Genomic DNA, 9148 nt, shown 5'->3' with positions numbered 1-9148 from the left:
TTTATGCCACTAAGAGTTTACACATATGATTCAAACCTGGTGATAAAAGATTTACAAAAAGTTTGTCTACAACTCTCTGAAATACTATCAAGAATCATCACATATTTTTATATATATATTATTTTTTCCTGGCTTATATACTACAGTAGAATCTCTATATATAAAGGACGCCCAATATTCAAACCTGGTGATGACAGATTTACCAAAAGTTTACCAAATTTCTAAAAACTTTCTGAAGTACTATCAAGAATCATCACATATTTTCCTGGCTTATATACTACCTCTTTAAACTCTGTATATATAAGGGATGCCCAATATTAAGTGTCCCTTTAATAGGGATTTTTCAAATAAGGTGATCTATCGTGTCTCTGTCTACCTCTTTAAACTCTGTATATATAAGGGATGCCCAATATTAAGTGTCCCTTTAATATGGATTTTTCAAATAAGGTGATCTATCGTGTCTCTTGTCTACCTCTTTAAACTCTGTATATATAAGGGATGCCCAATATTAAGTGTCCCTTTAATATGGATTTTTCAAACAAGGTGATCTATCGTGTCTCTGTCTACCTCTTTAAACTCTGTATATATAAGGGATGCCCAATATTAAGTGTCCCTTTAATATGGATTTTTCAAATAAGGTGATCTATCGTGTCTCTGTCTACCTCTTTAAACTCTGTATATATAAGGGATGCCCAATATTAAGTGTCCCTTTAATATGGATTTTTCAAATAAGGTGATCTATCGTGTCTCTGTCTACCTCTTTAAACTCTGTATATATAAGGGACGCCCAATATTAAGTGTCCCTTTAATATGGATTTTTCAAATAAGGTGATCTATCGTGTCTCTGTCTACCTCTTTAAACTCTGTATATATAAGGGATGCCCAATATTAAGTGTCCCTTTAATATGGATTTTTCAAACAAGGTGATCTATCTTGTCTCTGTCTACCTCTTTAAACTCTGTATATATAAGGGATGCCCAATATTAAGTGTCCCTTTAATATGGATTTTTCAAATAAGGTGATCTATCGTGTCTCTGTCTACCTCTTTAAACTCTGTATATATAAGGGATGCCCAATATTAAGTGTCCCTTTAATATGGATTTTTCAAACAAGGTGATCTATCGTGTCTCTGTCTACCTCTTTAAACTCTGTATATATAAGGGATGCCCAATATTAAGTGTCCCTTTAATATGGATTTTTCAAATAAGGTGATCTATCGTGTCTCTGTCTACCTCTTTAAACTCTGTATATATAAGGGATGCCCAATATTAAGTGTCCCTTTAATAGGGATTTTTCAAATAAGGTGATCTATCTTGTCTCTGTCTACCTCTTTAAACTCTGTATATATAAGGGATGCCCAATATTAAGTGTCCCTTTAATATGGATTTTTCAAACAAGGTGATCTATCTTGTCTCTGTCTACCTCTTTAAACTCTGTATATATAAGGGATGCCCAATATTAAGTGTCCCTTTAATATGGATTTTTCAAACAAGGTGATCTATCTTGTCTCTGTCTACCTCTTTAAACTCTGTATATATAAGGGATGCCCAATATTAAGTGTCCCTTTAATATGGATTTTTCAAAAAAGGTGATCTATCGTGTCTCTGTCTACCCATGGATTAAAGAATAGAAGGATATGCATCGACGGTGACATCAAACGATTTTACAACGCGCTTGCCTATACTAAAGCACTGCTGCCAATCAAACAAACACGTTCATTGAACTCCGTGTCTCTAACCGCGGCCCTCTGTAAAACGCTGCGAATCAACTGTTACATTTTTTGAGACCAAAACGTAACCATGTAGAAATCGTATGCGCAGTCTGAATGTTCTATTGACATGTCTGCGTCGATGATTAATTGATAACAAACATATATTGCTGAATAATTCTGTTTTAGTTTCATCACAATCGGACTACGAAAAGTTCACTTTCTTACGACTGGTAATTTTAGGTAGTTGGTAATATTAATAAAATATGCCATTTTTATATTTGAATTATCATTATTTGCCTGCCATCTTCTGTCATTAAAAATTGCGTTAATCTATAGAATATTAAATTATGCATTTGACCATGTATGTTGTTAGCGTGGCCGGTGTTCAGACATACAACAATCGTGTTTTTTAATATATGGCTAAGCAGTGGTTTCTTCATAAATCTCCTTAATTATCGATGTGATTATATTTAAACTGTAGTGCCTGGTGATTGGCTAGTGGTTATGTCATCCACATCACATCCAATCACCGGGCCTAATTGAATGAAAACAGCGATCCCTGATCCGGGATTGGCTGGCTATGTATAGTTGCGATTCGTTACCTAGCGGTCGTTTTGAAAAGTACACGCAGGGCAAACTTGATCACGAACAAACGAAGTAGGCCTACCTATTATTATTCACACAAGAAGTAAGACAACGGTGAGTATTTAAGATTAGCCTAGGCCTACCTAGGCAGTATCAATGTCGGCAAATCATAGGGTTTACTAGCCCAGTTTAGCCTAGTTAGTACAAGGCCTGGGCCTAGCTAGGCTAGCATTCTTGCTGATTTTGTAATTTTACAACAAATGAGACAACTAATAGTTATTGTCTCAGATGTAGGGCTACTACAGGTCATAAAATGCTACTTTAATCATCATAAAAAATCATTAGCGTAGATCAATCGCGGCAGAAACCAACATAGTCAATAGTTGACCATCTACAAACATCATGCCACCAAAGAACGCGCGAAAGAAGCGTAGTAGCCAACAAGGTTAAATGTCGTTGCACATGTGCAGTAAACAATATATTAGGCACGCGACCGTTTCGTTGTTACCATGCGGTTAATTAAACTGTAACATTGTGGGCGGTCCGCGGTCTGTCGGCGAGAGTCAAGGAACCCTTGATCTCACGTCGATGCATATCCTTCTATTCTTTAATCCATGGTCTACCTCTTTAAACTCTGTATATATAAGGGATGCCCAATATTAAGTGTCCCTTTAATATGGATTTTTCAAACAAGGTGATCTATCTTGTCTCTGTCTACCTCTTTAAACTCTGTATATATAAGGGATGCCCAATATTAAGTGTCCCTTTAATAGGGATTTTTCAAATAAGGTGATCTATCTTGTCTCTGTCTACCTCTTTAAACTCTGTATATATAAGGGATGCCCAATATTAAGTGTCCCTTTAATAGGGATTTTTCAAATAAGGTGATCTATCGTGTCTCTGTCTACCTCTTTAAACTCTGTATATATAAGGGATGCCCAATATTAAGTGTCCCTTTAATATGGATTTTTCAAATAAGGTGATCTATCTTGTCTCTGTCTACCTCTTTAAACTCTGTATATATAAGGGATGCCCAATATTAAGTGTCCCTTTAATATGGATTTTTCAAATAAGGTGATCTATCGTGTCTCTGTCTACCTCTTTAAACTCTGTATATATAAGGGATGCCCAATATTAAGTGTCCCTTTAATATGGATTTTTCAAATAAGGTGATCTATCGTGTCTCTGTCTACCTCTTTAAACTCTGTATATATAAGGGACGCCCAATATTAAGTGTCCCTTTAATATGGATTTTTCAAATAAGGTGATCTATCTTGTCTCTGTCTACCTCTTTAAACTCTGTATATATAAGGGATGCCCAATATTAAGTGTCCCTTTAATATGGATTTTTCAAACAAGGTGATCTATCGTGTCTCTGTCTACCTCTTTAAACTCTGTATATATAAGGGATGCCCAATATTAAGTGTCCCTTTAATATGGATTTTTCAAATAAGGTGATCTATCGTGTCTCTGTCTACCTCTTTAAACTCTGTATATATAAGGGATGCCCAATATTAAGTGTCCCTTTAATATGGATTTTTCAAACAAGGTGATCTATCGTGTCTCTGTCTACCTCTTTAAACTCTGTATATATAAGGGATGCCCAATATTAAGTGTCCCTTTAATATGGATTTTTCAAATAAGGTGATCTATCGTGTCTCTGTCTACCTCTTTAAACTCTGTATATATAAGGGATGCCCAATATTAAGTGTCCCTTTAATATGGATTTTTCAAACAAGGTGATCTATCGTGTCTCTGTCTACCTCTTTAAACTCTGTATATATAAGGGATGCCCAATATTAAGTGTCCCTTTAATATGGATTTTTCAAATAAGGTGATCTATCGTGTCTCTGTCTACCTCTTTAAACTCTGTATATATAAGGGATGCCCAATATTAAGTGTCCCTTTAATATGGATTTTTCAAACAAGGTGATCTATCGTGTCTCTGTCTACCTCTTTAAACTCTGTATATATAAGGGATGCCCAATATTAAGTGTCCCTTTAATATGGATTTTTCAAATAAGGTGATCTATCGTGTCTCTGTCTACCTCTTTAAACTCTGTATATATAAGGGATGCCCAATATTAAGTGTCCCTTTAATATGGATTTTTCAAACAAGGTGATCTATCTTGTCTCTGTCTACCTCTTTAAACTCTGTATATATAAGGGATGCCCAATATTAAGTGTCCCTTTAATATGGATTTTTCAAATAAGGTGATCTATCTTGTCTCTGTCTACCTCTTTAAACTCTGTATATATAAGGGATGCCCAATATTAAGTGTCCCTTTAATATGGATTTTTCAAACAAGGTGATCTATCGTGTCTCTGTCTACCTCTTTAAACTCTGTATATATAAGGGATGCCCAATATTAAGTGTCCCTTTAATATGGATTTTTCAAATAAGGTGATCTATCGTGTCTCTGTCTACCTCTTTAAACTCTGTATATATAAGGGATGCCCAATATTAAGTGTCCCTTTAATATGGATTTTTCAAACAAGGTGATCTATCTTGTCTCTGTCTACCTCTTTAAACTCTGTATATATAAGGGATGCCCAATATTAAGTGTCCCTTTAATATGGATTTTTCAAACAAGGTGATCTATCTTGTCTCTGTCTACCTCTTTAAACTCTGTATATATAAGGGATGCCCAATATTAAGTGTCCCTTTAATATGGATTTTTCAAAAAAGGTGATCTATCGTGTCTCTGTCTACCCATGGATTAAAGAATAGAAGGATATGCATCGACGGTGACATCAAACGATTTTACAACGCGCTTGCCTATACTAAAGCACTGCTGCCAATCAAACAAACACGTTCATTGAACTCCGTGTCTCTAACCGCGGCCCTCTGTAAAACGCTGCGAATCAACTGTTACATTTTTTGAGACCAAAACGTAACCATGTAGAAATCGTATGCGCAGTCTGAATGTTCTATTGACATGTCTGCGTCGATGATTAATTGATAACAAACATATATTGCTGAATAATTCTGTTTTAGTTTCATCACAATCGGACTACGAAAAGTTCACTTTCTTACGACTGGTAATTTTAGGTAGTTGGTAATATTAATAAAATATGCCATTTTTATATTTGAATTATCATTATTTGCCTGCCATCTTCTGTCATTAAAAATTGCGTTAATCTATAGAATATTAAATTATGCATTTGACCATGTATGTTGTTAGCGTGGCCGGTGTTCAGACATACAACAATCGTGTTTTTTAATATATGGCTAAGCAGTGGTTTCTTCATAAATCTCCTTAATTATCGATGTGATTATATTTAAACTGTAGTGCCTGGTGATTGGCTAGTGGTTATGTCATCCACATCACATCCAATCACCGGGCCTAATTGAATGAAAACAGCGATCCCTGATCCGGGATTGGCTGGCTATGTATAGTTGCGATTCGTTACCTAGCGGTCGTTTTGAAAAGTACACGCAGGGCAAACTTGATCACGAACAAACGAAGTAGGCCTACCTATTATTATTCACACAAGAAGTAAGACAACGGTGAGTATTTAAGATTAGCCTAGGCCTACCTAGGCAGTATCAATGTCGGCAAATCATAGGGTTTACTAGCCCAGTTTAGCCTAGTTAGTACAAGGCCTGGGCCTAGCTAGGCTAGCATTCTTGCTGATTTTGTAATTTTACAACAAATGAGACAACTAATAGTTATTGTCTCAGATGTAGGGCTACTACAGGTCATAAAATGCTACTTTAATCATCATAAAAAATCATTAGCGTAGATCAATCGCGGCAGAAACCAACATAGTCAATAGTTGACCATCTACAAACATCATGCCACCAAAGAACGCGCGAAAGAAGCGTAGTAGCCAACAAGGTTAAATGTCGTTGCACATGTGCAGTAAACAATATATTAGGCACGCGACCGTTTCGTTGTTACCATGCGGTTAATTAAACTGTAACATTGTGGGCGGTCCGCGGTCTGTCGGCGAGAGTCAAGGAACCCTTGATCTCACGTCGATGCATATCCTTCTATTCTTTAATCCATGGTCTACCTCTTTAAACTCTGTATATATAAGGGATGCCCAATATTAAGTGTCCCTTTAATATGGATTTTTCAAATAAGGTGATCTATCGTGTCTCTGTCTACCTCTTTAAACTCTGTATATATAAGGGATGCCCAATATTAAGTGTCCCTTTAATAGGGATTTTTCAAACAAGGTGATCTATCTTGTCTCTGTCTACCTCTTTAAACTCTGTATATATAAGGGATGCCCAATATTAAGTGTCCCTTTAATATGGATTTTTCAAACAAGGTGATCTATCTTGTCTCTGTCTACCTCTTTAAACTCTGTATATATAAGGGATGCCCAATATTAAGTGTCCCTTTAATATGGATTTTTCAAACAAGGTGATCTATCTTGTCTCTGTCTACCTCTTTAAACTCTGTATATATAAGGGATGCCCAATATTAAGTGTCCCTTTAATATGGATTTTTCAAATAAGGTGATCTATCTTGTCTCTGTCTACCTCTTTAAACTCTGTATATATAAGGGATGCCCAATATTAAGTGTCCCTTTAATATGGATTTTTCAAATAAGGTGATCTATCGTGTCTCTGTCTACCTCTTTAAACTCTGTATATATAAGGGATGCCCAATATTAAGTGTCCCTTTAATATGGATTTTTCAAATAAGGTGATCTATCTTGTCTCTGTCTACCTCTTTAAACTCTGTATATATAAGGGATGCCCAATATTAAGTGTCCCTTTAATAGGGATTTTTCAAATAAGGTGATCTATCGTGTCTCTGTCTACCTCTTTAAACTCTGTATATATAAGGGATGCCCAATATTAAGTGTCCCTTTAATATGGATTTTTCAAATAAGGTGATCTATCTTGTCTCTGTCTACCTCTTTAAACTCTGTATATATAAGGGATGCCCAATATTAAGTGTCCCTTTAATATGGATTTTTCAAATAAGGTGATCTATCGTGTCTCTGTCTACCTCTTTAAACTCTGTATATATAAGGGATGCCCAATATTAAGTGTCCCTTTAATATGGATTTTTCAAATAAGGTGATCTATCGTGTCTCTGTCTACCTCTTTAAACTCTGTATATATAAGGGATGCCCAATATTAAGTGTCCCTTTAATATGGATTTTTCAAATAAGGTGATCTATCGTGTCTCTGTCTACCTCTTTAAACTCTGTATATATAAGGGATGCCCAATATTAAGTGTCCCTTTAATATGGATTTTTCAAATAAGGTGATCTATCGTGTCTCTGTCTACCTCTTTAAACTCTGTATATATAAGGGATGCCCAATATTAAGTGTCCCTTTAATATGGATTTTTCAAACAAGGTGATCTATCTTGTCTCTGTCTACCTCTTTAAACTCTGTATATATAAGGGATGCCCAATATTAAGTGTCCCTTTAATATGGATTTTTCAAACAAGGTGATCTATCTTGTCTCTGTCTACCTCTTTAAACTCTGTATATATAAGGGATGCCCAATATTAAGTGTCCCTTTAATAGGGATTTTTCAAATAAGGTGATCTATCGTGTCTCTGTCTACCTCTTTAAACTCTGTATATATAAGGGATGCCCAATATTAAGTGTCCCTTTAATATGGATTTTTCAAATAAGGTGATCTATCGTGTCTCTGTCTACCTCTTTAAACTCTGTATATATAAGGGATGCCCAATATTAAGTGTCCCTTTAATATGGATTTTTCAAACAAGGTGATCTATCGTGTCTCTGTCTACCTCTTTAAACTCTGTATATATAAGGGATGCCCAATATTAAGTGTCCCTTTAATATGGATTTTTCAAATAAGGTGATCTATCGTGTCTCTGTCTACCTCTTTAAACTCTGTATATATAAGGGATGCCCAATATTAAGTGTCCCTTTAATATGGATTTTTCAAACAAGGTGATCTATCTTGTCTCTGTCTACCTCTTTAAACTCTGTATATATAAGGGATGCCCAATATTAAGTGTCCCTTTAATATGGATTTTTCAAATAAGGTGATCTATCTTGTCTCTGTCTACCTCTTTAAACTCTGTATATATAAGGGATGCCCAATATTAAGTGTCCCTTTAATATGGATTTTTCAAACAAGGTGATCTATCGTGTCTCTGTCTACCTCTTTAAACTCTGTATATATAAGGGATGCCCAATATTAAGTGTCCCTTTAATATGGATTTTTCAAATAAGGTGATCTATCGTGTCTCTGTCTACCTCTTTAAACTCTGTATATATAAGGGATGCCCAATATTAAGTGTCCCTTTAATATGGATTTTTCAAACAAGGTGATCTATCTTGTCTCTGTCTACCTCTTTAAACTCTGTATATATAAGGGATGCCCAATATTAAGTGTCCCTTTAATATGGATTTTTCAAACAAGGTGATCTATCTTGTCTCTGTCTACCTCTTTAAACTCTGTATATATAAGGGATGCCCAATATTAAGTGTCCCTTTAATATGGATTTTTCAAAAAAGGTGATCTATCGTGTCTCTGTCTACCTCTTTAAACTCTGTATATATAAGGGATGCCCAATATTAAGTGTCCCTTTAATATGGATTTTTCAAATAAGGTGATCTATCGTGTCTCTGTCTACCTCTTTAAACTCTGTATATATAAGGGATGCCCAATATTAAGTGTCCCTTTAATAGGGATTTTTCAAATAAGGTGATCTATCATGTCTCTGTCTACCTCTTTAAACTCTGTATATATAAGGGATGCCCAATATTAAGTGTCCCTTTAATATGGATTTTTCAAATAAGGTGATCTATCGTGTCTCTGTCTACCTCTTTAAACTCTGTATATATAAGGGATGCCCAATATTAAGTGTCCCTTTAATAGGGATTTTTCAAACAAGGTGATC

The sequence above is a fragment of the Antedon mediterranea genome, chromosome 2 (assembly GCF_964355755.1).
Source record: "Antedon mediterranea chromosome 2, ecAntMedi1.1, whole genome shotgun sequence".
Classification (NCBI taxonomy): Eukaryota; Metazoa; Echinodermata; class Crinoidea; order Comatulida; family Antedonidae; genus Antedon; species Antedon mediterranea.
Note: the sequence above shows the minus strand (reverse complement) of the source record.